This window comes from Lytechinus pictus, chromosome 15 (genome assembly GCF_037042905.1).
Source record: "Lytechinus pictus isolate F3 Inbred chromosome 15, Lp3.0, whole genome shotgun sequence".
NCBI classification, from domain to species: Eukaryota; Metazoa; Echinodermata; class Echinoidea; order Temnopleuroida; family Toxopneustidae; genus Lytechinus; species Lytechinus pictus.
Genome location: NC_087259.1, coordinates 21,984,298 through 22,002,190, shown reverse-complemented (window position 1 = coordinate 22,002,190; position 17,893 = coordinate 21,984,298).

Here is a 17,893-nt window from a genome sequence, read left to right as displayed (position 1 = left end):
GTGCGTTTTAGCGTATTGACGGCGCCTTTAAACAAAAAATCGCATAAAAAAGTAAACGTAATTTTTTTATCATGTCGGAAAATCAGAAAACGACAGGCCCTGTGTCAAATTTTATTCAAGCAATGCAATAATTATTTGGTTTAACGGAGGCGAAACGTATGAGGCGCCGAATGTACCAATATTATATAGAACAATTATTTGTTATATAATCATTATTTATTAAATAATAACTATTATTTATATATAATTTACATTTTATTTGTAAATAACTACTATTATATAAAATATCATTTCTAATTATTTATATATAATTCCAAGTAATACTTCATTATTTGTAAATAATAATAGTTCGACATTCCATTATTTATAAATAATGATTATTTGTTTTTCATTATCTATAAATAATGATCATTTGTTTTTCATTATTTATAAATAATGATTATTTGTTTTTCATTATTTATAAATAATGATTATTTGTTTTTCATTATTTATAAATAATGATTATTTGTTTTTCATTATTTACAAATAATGATTATTTGTTTTTCATTATTTATAAATAATGATTATTTGTTTTTCATTATTTATAAATAATTTGTTGAGTTTTCCATTATTTATAAATAATGATTATTTGTTAAATAATGAAAACGTCTACTTCATTATTTATAAATAATTTTTTCGAGTGCACCATTATTCTCATTATTTATAAATAATCATTATTTAATGTTCGAGTTTTCCATTATTTATAAATAAAGATTATTTGTTAAATAATGAAATATCTACTTCATTATTTATAAATAATAATTTTGTTTCAATATCCCATTATTTATAAATAATCATTATTTATAAACAATTTTTACAGTTTGCCATTATATACAAATAATCATTATATATATACAAATAACCATTATTTATTAAATAATGCCATTATTTATTAAATAATGCCATTATTTATTAAATAATGGAAAACTCGCTATAACATGCAAATGTGGGACCGCCCATGATATGAATATTCATGATGCGATTTCCTTTTTCGTGATTTTTCTTCACAAATTTTTGTCCATTTCCTCTTCATAATGACATTTCTTGAAGCAATTTTCTAGGGATATGGTCTGATTGTAATATTCTTCATTTTCTATATAACTTCGTCTTCGTACAAATATCAAAAAGTGTAATTTTATACGATTTTTCCTACAGTTCAAAATCCCCATAGGCGCGCGTGTACGGTAGGGACAACCGGTGAATCGACGGAGTGCTCTTCATCGAAATACTACGTTGGTTGGTCCCCGGAAGTGGCGGGCGGAATTTAGCCCGAATCCTCGATGGAAGTCGATCAAGTGCATATGAGCTGAGAGAGTGAAATATCAGTGTACTTGTACAGGCCCTTCTACTTTTTATAAATATTTCTTGTTGCTTTTTTTGTTAAGTTAATTTTTCCTGGTGTAGAGATAAGTTTCAGTTCTAATAATGCACTTCAAATACATTTTGGAGTGTCTGTTTGAGGCGTTTGGGGCGATTTCACCCTGGCCCCAAAATGCTCGCAACGACAATAAGGGGGCATGATCAATGACCCCTAATTTTTTAAAAACTTATTTTTCTATTGAAAATTATCACAAAATTCACCAAAAGTGTGCACGAAAGCCTTCGTATTTCACTTTTAAAACTCCAAAAAGTGCCCAAATGACAAGCTTGGTCGCTTCGCTGTGTCGCTTTCAACTTGAGAAAGTTTACGCGTCTGCTTCCCCCCCCCCCCCCTCCTCCGAAAGAAATTCTGTATACGGCCATGCTCTAAAGAGCCTGGCACATTGATTTATGTATACTTCATTTTCATTATTTTTATCTCATTATCATGGCCTTACGCAGAATTTTTTCCGGGGGGGGGGGGGGGTGGGGAGAGCAGGACGCGCGTAAACTTTCTCATAAAAATCTTGAGAAAGCGAAGCGACCAAGCTTGTCATTTGAGCTTGGTCGCGTCGCTGTCTCGCTTTCAAGATTTTTTTGAGAAACTTTACGCGCGTCCTAGCTGCTCCCCCCCCCCCCCCCCGGTAAAAATTCTGTGTAAGGCCATGATGATAATGTGATAAAAATAATGAAAATGAAAAGTACATATAAATCAATGTGCCATATGCTCTTTTGAGCATGGCCGTTCACAGAATTTCTTTCGGGGGGTGGGGGCAGACGCGTGTAAACGTTCTCAAGTTGAAAGCGAGACAGCGAAGCGACAAAGCTTGTCATTTGGGCTTGGTCCCGTGGCTGTCTCGCTTTCAAGATTTTTTTGAGAAAGTTTACGCGCGTCATGCTCCGGCCCCGGCCCCCCTGGAAAAAATTATGCGTAAGGCCATGTTGATAATGAGATAAAAATAATGAAAATGAAAGTATACATAAATCAATGTGCCAGGCTCTTTAGAGCATGGCCGTATACAGAATTTCTTTCGGAAGAGGGGGGGGGGGCCGGGAGCAGACGCGTAAACGTTCTCAAGTTGAAAGCGACACAGCGAAGCGACCAAGCTTGTCATTTGGGCACTTTTTGGAGTTTTAAAAGTGAAATACGAAGGCTTTCGTGCACACTTTTGGTGAATTTTGTGATAATTTTCAATAGAAAAATAAGTTTTTTAAAATTTAGGGGTCATCATGCCCCCGTATTGTCGTTGCGAGCATTTTGGGGCCAGGGTGAAATCGCCCCAAACGCCTCAAACAGACACTCCAAAATGTATTTGAAGTGCATTATTAGAACTGAAACTTATCTCTACACCAGGAAAAATTAACTTAACAAAAAAAGCAACAAGAAATATTTATAAAAAGTAGAAGGGCCTGTACAAGTACACTGATATTTCACTCTCTCAGCTCATATGCACTTGATCGACTTCCATCGAGGATTCGGGCTAAATTCCGCCCGCCACTTCCGGGGACCAACCAACGTAGTATTTCGATGAAGAGCACTCCGTCGATTCACCGGTTGTCCCTACCGTACACGCGCGCCTATGGGGATTGTGAACTGTAGGAAAAAATCGTATAAAATTACACTTTTTGATATTTGTACGAAGACGAAGTTATATAGAAAATGAAGAATATTACAATCAGACCATATCCCTAGAAAATTGCTTCAAGAAATGTCATTATGAAGAGGAAATGGACAAAAATTTGTGAAGAAAAATCACGAAAAAGGAAATCGCATCATGAATATTCATATCATGGGCGGTCCCACATTTGCATGTTATAGCGAGTTTTCCATTATTTAATAAATAATGGCATTATTTAATAAATAATGGCATTATTTAATAAATAATGGTTATTTGTATATATATAATGATTATTTGTATATAATGGCAAACTGTAAAAATTGTTTATAAATAATGGGATATTGAAACAAAATTATTATTTATAAATAATGAAGTAGATATTTCATTATTTAACAAATAATCTTTATTTATAAATAATGGAAAACTCGAACATTAAATAATGATTATTTATAAATAATGAGAATAATGGTGCACTCGAAAAAATTATTTATAAATAATGAAGTAGACGTTTTCATTATTTAACAAATAATCATTATTTATAAATAATGGAAAACTCAACAAATTATTTATAAATAATGAAAAACAAATAATCATTATTTATAAATAATGAAAAACAAATAATCATTATTTGTAAATAATGAAAAACAAATAATCATTATTTATAAATAATGAAAAACAAATAATCATTATTTATAAATAATGAAAAACAAATAATCATTATTTATAAATAATGAAAAACAAATGATCATTATTTATAAATAATGAAAAACAAATAATCATTATTTATAAATACCCAGGTAACAAGCCAACGTTGGCTCCACGTTGGAAACTTGAAAGTCGTTGGACGTTGGGAAAACTTGATGGATTAACGTTGAATCGACGTTGGAAACTAGTTTGATGGAAAGATGATGGACAATCAACAATGACACGACGTTGGCAACGTTGGAAACTTGTTAGTCGGAGAGTTGTTGGACAGTCGACAATGTCACAACGTTGGAAACACGTTTGATTGGATAGTTGTTGAACAGCCAGCAAAGGCACAACGTTGGCAACGTTGGAAACTAGTTCGCTGGAAAGTTGTTGAACAACCGACAATGGCACAACGTTGACAAAGTTGGAAACTAGTTTGTTGGAGATTTGTTGGACGGTCGACAATGGCACAACGTTGGAGACTAGTAAGTTGGAGAGTTGTTGGACAGTCGACAATGTCACAACGTTGGAGACACGTTTGATTGGATAGTTGTTGACAGCCAGCAAAGACACAACGTTGGCAACGTTGGAAACTAGTTCGCTGGAAAGTTGTTGAACAATCAACAATGACACGACGTTGGCAACGTTGGAAACTTGTTAGTTGGAGAGTTGTTGGACAGTCGACAATGGCACAACGATGGAAATTAGTAGGTTGGAGATTAGTTGGATAGTCAACGATGACACAAGGTTGGCAACGTTGGAAACTAGTTCGATGGAAAGTTGTTGAACAACCAACTATGGCACAACGTTAATTGTCAAAGCTAGAAACTAGTTCGATGGAGATTTGTTGGATAGTCGACGATGGCACAACGTTGGAAACTGGTAGATTGGAGATTAGTTAGATAGTATACAATGACACAACGTTGATAAAGCTGGAAACTAGTTAGATGGAAAGTTGTTGAACAACTGACACTGGCACAACGTTGGAAACTGGTAGATTGGAGATCAGTAGGATAGTCGACGATGACACAACGTTGGCAACGTTGGAAAGTTGTTGAACAACAGACAATGGCACAACATTGGAAACTAGTGTGTTGGAGATTTGTTGGACAGCCAACAACGTCACAACGTTGGAAACGCGTGTTTGATTGGATAGGTGTTGAACAGCCAACAAAGGCACAGCGTTGACTACGTCGGAAACTAGTTCGATGGAGAGTTGCTGAACAACCGACAAAGGAACAACGTTGGAAACTATTTTCTTGGAGATTTGTTGGACAATCGACAATGGCACAACGTTGACAAAGTTGGAAACTAGTTTGATGGAGAGTTGTTGAACAACGGACAATGGCACAACGTGGACAGCGTAATTGGAATAGTTTATTGGACAGTTAACATTGACACAATGTTGGAAACTATAGTTTGTTGGATATTTGTTTGACAGTCAACATAATATCCCGGCATAATATACACAGTGTTGAGAACGTTAGAAACTGGTTCATTGGAGAATTGATAATATTGATAAAGTTGGCGGAGTACAGCAAGTCTGCATATGCCGACTTAACCCAAGACAAGACAAGACTACTGGCATAATTTCCAATGGGGCCAAGGGGGGGGGGGTCGATCAAGTAAGTTTGCTTGTCTATCCATGTCACCCTTGGTATCCCCCAGCAATAAGGGGAAAAGAAATCGAGAGAGAAGGAAAATAATGGGAAGGGAAAGAGGAACTAAAACTAAGTCTAAGGGGAAAACAAAAATAAAGATGGGGTAGAATAGAGAGGCATGCACCTGGGGATGCAAATGTGTCGATTAATATAGAAAATAAAGAAGAAAAACAAGAAAAAAAATGTAGTTCAAGACCAGAATTTCCAGAAACGCCCTCGTCGATCCTTTGCAGCTGGCAAGGCCTTTCACAGTAAGTACGAGATATGTCATAGGCCTACCGTCACATAACTAGAAGAAATTGAAGAAGGAAATACAAGCATCAAATGTGCCTATTTAAAAATACCATACTATTCTGATGCGCAGAATTAGTCGCGACGTCGGACTCCTTCTGTCATGTCTGTGTAGTCTGCTTCCTTCAATTTTGAACTTGAAGAATCTGGCAGAATTTGGACTGGATAGTGGATATAGATAAGTAAATTCCAGAATATCTAGTGATCTGGAACAGTACTTATAAGCTGTATATTTAGGACCTACAATCTACAGTTGAATTTTCTTTGCACTTGCAGATAATCGGTAACTGCAACCATTGATCCCCTCCGAAAGATCACGGAGTCAGCTTCTGTGTGCGTACAGCGCCAGTAAATAAAGGGAAAACTACAGACGATTTAAGTAGGTGTTGAGACATTTATTGGCCGTGGCAGAGTCATCGCATACATGTATGGTAAGCCACTTGTGGTGGCACAATTAAACAGTAAATCATACTGGCGTGATTATGTTTCTTTCATTTCTCTCTTTTTCTTTAACAGATCCAAAACCAAGCATATTCAATTTGACTGTATGAAATAATATTCAAAACGCAAGAACACCAACAAAAATATTTAAGTAACAGGGTAACATACGTAAGGTAACAACTAAACAATTGGTACACCAAAACTGGCCATAATTATTTCAATCTAAATATGAATGTGCAAATGATAAGGATCAAATCCACACCTCCAATAATAGGCAATATATAAGTAAAGCATGTATGAAGGACATAAAGCATTCCACTATACAAGTCATTAATAACAGACCTCAAATAATAGCCATATACGTATAGCGTGGATGAAGAACATGTAACAATTCCACTATACGAGTCGTTGATAGCAAACCTCAAAATATATTACAACAATGCACTAATCCCAATTACCCTTGCTTACTTTACAAGTAAAATGCAACATGCTTAGAACGATAAAATAAAATTCACTGTCCGTTAAAATTATGTACATAATGTACAACAGCATGCCTACATGCCACTTATATCCAACAAAGCAAAGGTATAAATAATACCACAAGAGCACTCTTTAATCACTACCATATAAACAATTTTTTTAAAAATGTGAACAAATGAGATAAGTCATGTGTAGTTACTACTGAACATAAAAAACTCAGAAAATAAGGCATGTTTCCAAATTTGGTCAGTACACTACTAACAATCTGAAACGGCCGAAATGTATGCACACATGACATCAAAAATATTACTCAAAAACTATAGCATGCATTAATACAAAACGTAACCAATGTTCCGCACCCAATCTGTGTAGTAACACATTTATATTTGTGTTCTGGTAAAACCATAAAAATTTAAATCCAACTGCAACCCAATACTTGTATAAATTTGTAGATAAAAAAGGGGCGTATATTAAGGAAGTACAAAAATAGCCAAATCATACCTGTATCACAAAGCAAAACATGAGTAACAATATAGGAAATGAATAATAAAAAAACATGATACAACAACAGTGGTAAAATGTACACACTCTTTAAACCTAAATGTCACTACTGCAGATATGACCATGGGGGGGGGGGGGGGGGCCACCGTGAATGCCGAAGCGCGCAGAAACTTTAAGCACACAGGGCAGTTATCAGAAAGCAGCAGAAACTGTTGTAGCATGTGATGACATCACTGTATGAGCCTGAAAGAGTCCAGAAGGCCAAGGTCGCATGACAACCACACTGGGACCAGAAAAGTGAGTTCCATCAGGGGGGTAGGGAATCATGCGAGGTCCATCATGGAAATTGAGGATCATGCGAGTTCGATCAGAAAAGGGCGATGGTGGGCGAGGTCCACAAGTCCAGAGAAGCCAATCCTGGTGTTCAATGGTCTCGACGCATCTAGGCCAAGATCCAACGGGGGGTTGGATCCTCAAGGGCTGATCAACAACAGCAGGGGTACGGACTGGGTCGGCCACCGGAAAGACGGCGCGTGACGAACTTCCATGAACATGGAGTAAGGGTGTGCTACTGTGGGCCGCTTTTCTGTCCTCAAAGAGCCGTGAGGGGGGAAGACTAGTCATGACATAATATGCAGAGGACTGGTTACCAGAACTGATGTAGCCACACAGGTAAGATAGCAGCAAAATCACATCAGAATCAGTAGCATGATGGACAACAGGCAATATCAATCGATCAGGAGGATTCCGAAGGAGGGTAGACATCATGGGACTAAGGTAGGGTGCCAAATCCTTGTCTTTTGCACTATAAGCTATACAGACCATGTAGGGTGACCAGATGGTAATAGCTACGGAAGGCATGTGAGCTGTGCATACATAGAATACCTCACAAGGTAAGATACTTGTAAAGAAATGGTAACTGTCGGTGAGAGAGAAACACAGCACAATATCAAGGTAAGCGTCATGCCTGGGCATATCACGTGTACAACAAACAAAGCCGAAATGACGAAAACGATCTGTTTCGCGGACACCACAAACATGCCTGGGCATATCACGTGTACAACGAACGAAGCCGAAATGCCGAAAACGATCTGTGTTGCGGACACTACAAACATGCCTGGGCATATCATGATCACGTGTATAACGAACAAAGCCGAAATGCCGAAAACGATCTGTGTTGCGGACATCACGTACATGCCTGGGCATATCATGATCACGTGTACAAAGAAAGAAACCGAAATGACAACGATCTGTACTACGGGTACTCTCATCGATATCATGATCACGTGTACAAAGAACGAAACCGAAATAACAACGATCTGTACTACGGGTACTCTCATCGATGTACTCTACGTCCGACAGGTAGTCAGCGGTTCGGTTTTCAAGAAGATCGTGGATTTCGCGAATACCGTTCTCCACTGTAGCGAAAGGAGAATAAAGGTCATGTGAAAGCGATCGAATGCCGGCGCAATGCTCTATTGAAGTGAAGTCAGCATTGTGTACATAACCTGCAACAGCAAGGCTAGGTTCAGCTTCCGAAATATGAGTAGCAATGAAAGGAGAGCATACTACCACTAGAGCTATGTTCATTACAAGACACAAGAGAGCTAACGTAAGGCTCATTACCAAGACACTATGGGAAGGCTTAGTATTAGAGCTAGGCTCAGTATCAGGAATGCCAAAGCTAGGCTCATTACCGGGAATGCCAGAGCTATGCTCAGTACCGGGAACACCAGAGCTAGGCTCAGTATCAAGAACACCAGAGCTAGGCTCAGTGTCGGGAACAACAGAGCTAAGCTCAGTATCAGGAATGTCAGAGCTAGGCTCAGTATCAGGAACACCAGAGCTAGGCTCAGTATCAGGAACAGAGCTAAGCTCAGTATCAGGAATGCCAGAGCTAGGCTCAGTACCAGGAACACCAGATGCAGAGCCAGGCTCAGTATCAGGAACACCAGAGCTAGGCTCAGTATCAGGAACAACAGAGCTAGGCTCAGTATCAGGAACACCAGAGCTAGGCTCAGTATCAGGAACAACAGAGCTAAGCTCAGTATCAGGAACACCAGAGCTAGGCTCAGTATCAGAAACACCAGAGCTAGGCTCAGTGTTGGGAACAACAGAGCTAAGCTCAGTATCAGGAACACTATCAAATTGTGTATATTCGTACTTTACCTGATTGTTGTTATGTAGCCTAATTTCACCTACAACCTTTACACACGATAGGTCACTGTCGCAACTAATTTCATGTTCATGTTTTACTTGACAATTGTAATGTGTCCCAACTTCACCTACTGTGCTTATGCATGGCTTAGCACGGTCACAGCTATTATCAGTACTCACAGCAGGCTTACAGCTTTCGGATTGTGTGACTTTCTCAACACTTTCACTCAAGGTCTCATGAATCTCACCATCCATCTTCAACCCACGTAGTGGCAACGCAAATCCCAAGTCTGTGTTACCAACATTATACTCAGTCATAATACGTGTGCTTTCAGTCTCCACACTGGTCATCAATCCGATCTCACTGTGCATGTTATTATTGTCAATGGACTTGTGAATGTGTGGATGGTCAGCTTCAGTCTCATTCACCTCTACACTACACTCAATATCAATGACCTCACTGTGTATGTTATTAATGTCATTGGACTTGTGAATGTGTGGATGCTCAGCTTCAGTCTCATTCAACCAAACATTACACCCAACATCCATGATCTCTCTGTATACTTGAGAACATTCATTTAGTGGGAGTGTGTGTTTACACTCACTGTCAAATCCAGGATTAGTGCGTTTGCACTCATTCTCAGATCCTTGCATTATCATACCCACTGCACAATCCAGCTCATTCATACTAGTGGGACTAGATTGGGGGAATTGATCAGATGGTGACATGTAAGAAAAAGTATGGTAGTCCCCAAACATGATTTGGTGTTTAGAAGGTCGAATGGAAACATCATTCTTCTCCATAAAGGGAGCCCCAGCCATCACGTCAAAGTTCACCACACCATCTTCAACCACGAAACCATCATAATACAACTCACATCCATCATGGAAAAGAGAAAAAGATGTAATGCCAACAATGCCAGATGGTAAGGCAAACGACACTTCGGGGTCAACATAGTCACTGTAACCAAACGAATCGATTACAACTTCAAGGCCAAAGAAATCAGCAGTAGACTCACTTATCAAATTCAAAGGAGAACCACTATGCAATTCCACTGTCAACTGTTCGGAGGTTCCCCGAACACTGGCAGGGAAAAATGGGGTGTCATTCTTAGATTTATTACGAGTCACGATAGACTCATGCTCTACAGCAGGAGGACACCTACGCTGAGGTGCCTCAGCGACGGCTACACATCTCTGTATAGATGCGAGCCCGACGCGGGTGGGCCCCGCCACGACCGTGCATCGCTTCGTCGATGCGGCGCGCATTGCAGTACAGTACATACTATATATGGGACTACGTACGCTTTATAAATACTCAACTCTGTATGCCTACCCAAACTATCACACCAAATTTAGTCCTGGTGAGCGCCTGTCCCCAAGTTTTCGAGCAAGATTCCCCGCAATCCGGATTCTTTGATCCTGGTAGCGAAAGTTAGCCGCGGAATTCTGATCCCACCGCTGCCACCACGCCAGTAAATAAAGGGAAAACTACAGACGATTTAAGTAGGTGTTGAGACATTTATTGGCCGTGGCAGAGTCATCGCATACATGTATGGTAAGCCACTTGTGGTGGCACAATTAAACAGTAAATCATACTGGCGCAGTCCGACGCTAGTATATTCGTGTACCGTAAGTAGTAGTAAAGTAGTACTTAAAGGGGAAGTTCACCCTGAAAAAAACTTTGTTGTAAAAATAGCAGAAAAAATAGTAAAAAATATTGGTGAAGGTTTGAGGAAAATCCGTTAAAGAATAAGAAAGTTATTAGAGTTCAAAGTTTTGGATTTGTGACGTCATAAACGAGCAGCTGCCCCATGTGTTATGTAATATAAAATGCATGAATTTCAAATTTTATATGGTTCATGATGACTTAATTTTGTTTTCTATTCATGATCGGGTGTGAAATGATTTGTCTATTGATATACAAAAGATACAGTAAAAACCATTTCCAATTTTCTGAGAAAATGACATTTCATTGATTTTTTACCATTCGCTATGTAGGAATGCTGCTCGCATATGACGTCACAAATCAAATAATTGAAATTCTAATAACTTTTTAATTATTTGATGAATTTTTCTCAAACCTTCGGCAATATTTTTTATTATTTCTTCTGCTATTTTTACAATAAACTTTTTGTCAGGGTGAACTTCCCCTTTAACACCAGTCACTGCACAGTATAACATACTAACTAACCTCGTAATTAGCTTGTGTGAGTGACTAATACTAACCTCGCAATACGTGTGAGTGGGAACGAGTATGCGATACCAATGGCAAGGCAACAGTCATTGGATGATTTTCAAAATTCAAGTACAGTGTTGAAATCTGGTGTTGGTGTAACCCAGAGAGCTCAGTGTGCAATCGGGCATTCAGACGAGAGTTCCGTGAAGTTTGGTCTAAATCATTTTCATAATAAATAATTAAAACAGAAATTAAGCACTTACCACGATTGTATGGATGATAGTCTAACGAGTGGCAGTTTCCTGACATCGAGGCACAGACTGGAACCTCAAAAAACGATAAGTTCTGTCGCGGTGGCTCTCCTTCTTTCAGAATTCATAGCAAAATGGCCGTTCGAGAGGGTGTAGGGCGCATGCGCGAATTTGACAAAGTATATGCGCTAGTGCTATACTAGCCTCGGTCTCGATCGGCCATTTTGTGTTGAATTCTGAAAGAGGAGAGCTACCGCGACAGAACTTATCGTTTTTTGAGGTTCCAGTCTGTGCCTCGATGTCAGGAAACTGCCACTCGTTAGACTATCATCCATACAATCGTGGTAAGTGCTTAATTTCTGTTTTAATTATTTATTATGAAAATGATTTAGACCAAACTTCACGGAACTCTCGTCTGAATGCCCGATTGCACACTGAGCGTCTGGGCTCCGGCCCGCTACGCGGGCCGGAGCTCTCTGGGTAAGTGTTGGTGTAACCCAGGCACCCAAGGGTTCATTACATGCCGCCGCGCACAGAAAAATCAAGCCATAGAAGTCGTGTGTTGTGGACCCAAGAAGTGAGATCCCAGCACGTGCGACCCACTAGTAAGAAATCCACTGCCAAACGCGGTTCGTGGTGCGAGGTTAGTATACTAATACTAACCTGGCAATACGTGTGAGTGTAACCCAGGGAGCTCCGGCCCGCTGCGCGGGCCGGAGCCCAGGGGCTTACCGTGTAATTCACCATACCCACGGTAGTAGCGTGAAGTATGGTCTAAATAATTATCCGAATAAATAGTTAAAACAGAAATTAAGCACTTACCACGATTATATGGATGAAGGTCTAACGAGTGGCAGCTTCCCGACATCGAGGCACAGACTGGAACCTAAAAAAACGAAAAGTTCTGTCGCGGTAGCTCTCCTCTTTCAGAATTCAAAACAAAATGGCCGATTGAGACCGAGACTAATAGCACTAGTGCATTAGTATACATCTCTATGATATAGACTTTGTCAAATTCGCGCATGCGCCCTACACCCTCGGTACCGGTCTCGAACGGCCATTTTGCTGAGCGGGCCGGAGCTCCCTGGGTTAGTGTTGGTGTTGTGACAACACCGTACTTGAATCAGGCTGGTGTTAAGATTGACCTCGGAAAATATGGTGTATTTCCGGCAGTTTGTGTTGAAGGCTGGTGTTGATTGTCATCTGCTGAACCCAACACTGCACTGTGGCTGCATGGTGTTGATGATCTACAAGCAATTTCCCCATTCAGCAACACCGACGTACCCCAGGGATTGGGAGAATCGTGATTTAAAGTTCAGTGTTGGTGTTGATGAACTGTAGCTTAATTACGAACAGGGGGCGAACACGACGAACCATCTCCGTAAAATTATCTTTTACATTTAAGATGAGAGCAAATCATTAGAGTTTTAATACATTTCAATGAAAAATAATATTACGCTTGGTGTTGGAGCTCAGTTCAGCAGCCCTTTCACGCTCTCAACACCGTACACCGTACTTGAAATCACCCAAATGACTTGCTACCTGGCATTCCTGCCTTATTTATTATACGCTGCCTTGAATTGACTTGGTCGGTCCTGCCTGGCCTAGCCTGGACCGAGTGTTTTCCAACTGCAGTCAAACCTGTAGTTGCTATGTGAGGCATGCTACACTTGACGCTGAAATATCATTTAATAGTTATGGCACGAGCGAGACTAGGCCATGGCCATGCATATTGAGATATCAGTTGACTTCTATCTTAATCAAAAAGAGGCACTCTTTAGTTACAGTAGGCAGTAGCTACGTTACTCTGAGTGAGGCCAAGTTACGCGACCTCCTTTTTTGATTTTGTAAATACTGAGAGACTGCAATTACACATGTGAGTTTTTGTGATGATTACTGACGTTGCAATTGGCATTGCATACCGAGTCATTAAACAATTGTAGACAGAAACAGAGATTGCAACTCGCAAGAAAATGTAATACATCTTAATTTTTATTACATATGCATATGTTTTTTTGGTATTAGTCTTGTTTGAGAAAAAGAGGATGTCAAAAAAGTTTGAATGCTACAAAGGCCTCAATAAATATCACACGTAATTATCTTGATTTCTCTTAATTATGTGAAGAGACTTGTAACAGAAAGAATGAAAAGAAATGAATAGCTGTAATAATAGTTGTAATGTTTTTTGATAGAATCATGAACAGATTACAGATGATGATGGCACAGTGTTGAAAACTGTTTGATGGAGATGGCGCATCGTTGGATTTGTTTAGAATTAGACCAACAAAGAATCAACGTTACAACAACATTTAACCGATATTAGACAAACATTGAATCAACGTTTACGCCAACGTTGGACTAACATTGGACTAAAGTTGAATCAACTTTCCATCAACATTGGACCAACATTATACCAACGTTGGATCAACGTCACCCAACGTTGGACCAACATTGGACCAACGCTGCCATACCTGCCTCATCTGGACAATGATTATGCACTCATGAATATTCATTACATCAGTAAATGACCAAAATTTTAGGTAATATTGCTATAATAATTAGAGTATTTATGTTTATTCAATATTTCCACCATGAAAAGTTTCAGAAAAGTATGTGGCTCCATTACCATATCATATATAATCAAAACATATTATTCTAAGTGAAATATTCAAGGTTAAGTGTGGAAAATGATATTAACTGTATTCTGCCAAGTATAGCAAAGTTGCTCTATATATAGGAGTCAATGACAGGATACAGTGGATAGGTGTAGGATGATAGGAATAGGATATAGGATTAGGATGTAGGATTTTAGGATAGGATAAGACATATGATGATAAAGATTCGAGTGTAGAGTTGTAATGGTGGACTTCACCTTGAAACCAATTAATGTTTTGTTAATTACTGCCATACGTTGGAATAACGTTGGAGCAATGTTGGAGCAACGTTGTGACAACGTTGTAACAATGTTGGAGCAATGTTGCCAGACAACGTTGGAGCATTGTTGCTGGACAGCGTTGAACCAACGTTGTAAACATAGTTGGACTGACGATGTATGCAAGTGCACGTCCATCGCTGCTTCAACGTTGCCCATCAACGTTGCAGCAACGCTGTTATTGATGACTCAGCCGACATTATACCAACGTTGGAGCATTGATGGTGGACAACGTTGAACTGACGTTGGAAATGTTGTTGGTCTGACGATGTATGGACGTGCACTTCTATCGATGATACAACGTTGCTTACCAACGTTGTAGCAATGTTGTATTTGACTATTTAGCCAACATTGGATCAACGTTGCCAGACAACGTTGAAACATTGTTGCTGGACAACGTTGAACTAACGTTGGAAATGTTGTTGGTCTGACGATGTATGCGCGTGCACTTCTATCGATGATGCAACGTTGGCCTGCCAACGTTGAGGCAACGTTGGGAAAAAATTTCCCAACGTTGATCCAACGTTGGTCCAACGCTGTATTGTTACCTGGGTAATGGAATGTCGAACTATTATTATTTACAAATAATGAAGTATTACTTGGAATTATATATAAATAATTAGAAATGATATTTTATATAATAGTAGTTATTTACAAATAAAATGTAAATTATATATAAATAATAGTTATTATTTAATAAATAATGATTATATAACAAATAATTGTTCTATATAATATTGGTACATTCGGCGCCTCATAAAAACGGGCACAAAAAACACAATGGTGCAGAAAGATAATTGCGGAGCGCGAGTCTATTTTGTAAAATTTCCATTCTGACCTGTCGTGAGAATAGAATATAAGTTAAATATTATTATCTGGTATCATGGTGGTCAGTCCATTGCTCGGTTGGAAAATGACCGATGTCGAATATCACTCACCGCGGGGAAAGGGTTTAGAGATTCAAACCTGAAATAAAAACTATATATTTCTCAGCCGTTATAATGCAAAGTAACATTACCTGAAAGGGAGTAATCGGGGACTTTTAACCACTCCGTTTTTCATTTTGCGAGGGAGCGAAGCGAGTGAGCCAAAAATTCAGCTTCACCTACTATGGTTCTTAAAATCAATATAGGCGCCGATCAGTTTTCACTGGATAAGGATGATTCTATTTTGTTTAGTGCTGAATGTGCAGTAGAGGAAAATAGAGGGGGTGCGCCCCAAGCAATTCTCCTAAAAATTTTGAAGGTGCACAATGAAATTATTTTTCCTTGGATTTGGGAGATCTGTATAAAACATATTTTCTGCTTACAAAACAACAGTTACCATAGGAATCGTGCTCATCAGCCAATGGCAGGGGCGTCGATCCATTTTTCAGATTGGGGAGGCAAAATCATGAATCAACTTTCCAAAGGCGCTCGATCACACAAAACAAACAAACTCACCCACACACACACACCCTTATATGCCTATATATATCTATACACACACACACACACACACACACACACACACACACACACACATATATATATATATATATATATATATATATATATATATATATATATATATAAATAAATATGTATATGACTCATGAGATAGAGACACATATCTCACCAACAAATTAATGCGAGCGCGAAGCGCGAGCTGAATTTTTTTTTGTATACTGATCTGATAATAGGAAAAAGGTGTCTGTTTAGGACTGTTTGTCATGAGGATACATATCTCACTACACAGAAAATGCGAGTGCCGAGAGCCGGAGGTGAAATTTCTTTATATTCTGACCTGTAAGCTTGATATTCTATGCATTTTTTGGTACCAATGATTAAGATGGGTATCTAAAAAACAATAGATGCGAGCGCGAAGCGCGAGCTGAAAATTTTGATATTTTGATCAGAAAAAAAATTGAGTTTAATGGACGTTTTTAATTAAGAACAAGATATATAGGCCTATCCAACAAAAGATTATTGCAAATCGAACCGCGAGTTAAAACTGAAAACGGGACATTCTATTCACCTCTTAATCATGAAAAGTATGGGTTTTTGCTACAGAAATGATGCGAGCGCGAAGCGCGAGCTGAAAAATTTTATATTCCAATCTGAATAGCGGACATTTTGAGCATGATTTTAAATAAAGAACGAGTTGTGTATTTCGATCTCGCTTGCTGATTTCTGTGTAACATTACAATCTTATTTTATTTTTTACACATGCGGAATTATTGGGGGGGCAAAACGATATGTTTGCCCCCCACTATTTTAATTGGTGGGGCGATCGCCCCCCTGCCCCTCAGGATCGACGCCTCTGGCCAATGGTAATCCAAGAAAGTTATTTGCATGTCAGATCTTACAGCTTTTTGGACAACACAATCATGGGCGTCAATCCAAACTTGAGCATGGGGGGACACAATAGCAACATGCAAGCATGTCACTTTTATAGGTTTACTTTCCAGATCCATTACACTTTCGTCATACTCCACCGCTACATGTACCGTATGTCACAGGGGCGGATCCAGCCTTTGCCAATAGGGGGGGGGGGCGGAATTTTTTTTCACCCACATTTTCCCCGATCGGCCGCTCGAAGTTAATTTTTGTGTGTTTCTTTGAAGGGGTAATATATTTAAATATATAATATCATAAGCCTTATTTAAAAAGTGTGAGCTTTTTGTTTATTTTATGTATTTTGTTTTAAAATTCAAATATTTTGGGCAATGTTTATGATCCTAAACGAGATGTGTATCTAACTAAATAATTGCTGCGAGCGCGAAGCGCGAGCAGAAATTTTTAATATACGTTTTCATCTGATAAAAAAGGATCTGTTACCGGCAGCTTGTTAGCCATGAAGACGTTACATATTTAAACTATCAAATAATGCGAAGCGCGAGCTGAAAATTTTGACATTTTTACCTGAAGAATGAAAAAGGTTAAGTATATAACTAAATAATTAATGTGAGCGCGAAGCGCGAGCTGAAAAATTCGAGATTCAAACCTAAAAATTGGACACTCTATTCATATTTTGTAAATCATGAAAATGATGAGTAATTGGAAATCGGCTTCCTACATTAATAATGCGAGCGCAAAGCGCGAGCTCAAATTGTTTTATTTATTTTTGATATACGCTTTGATCTGATCTGTTAACGGCTGCGTGTTAGCCATGATGACGTTACATATTTCAACTATCAAATAATGCGAAGCGCGAGCTGAAAGTTTTGACATTTTTACCTGAAGAATGAAAAAGGTTAAGTATTTAACTAAATAATTAATGCGAGCACGAAGCTGCGAGCGCGAAGCGCGAGC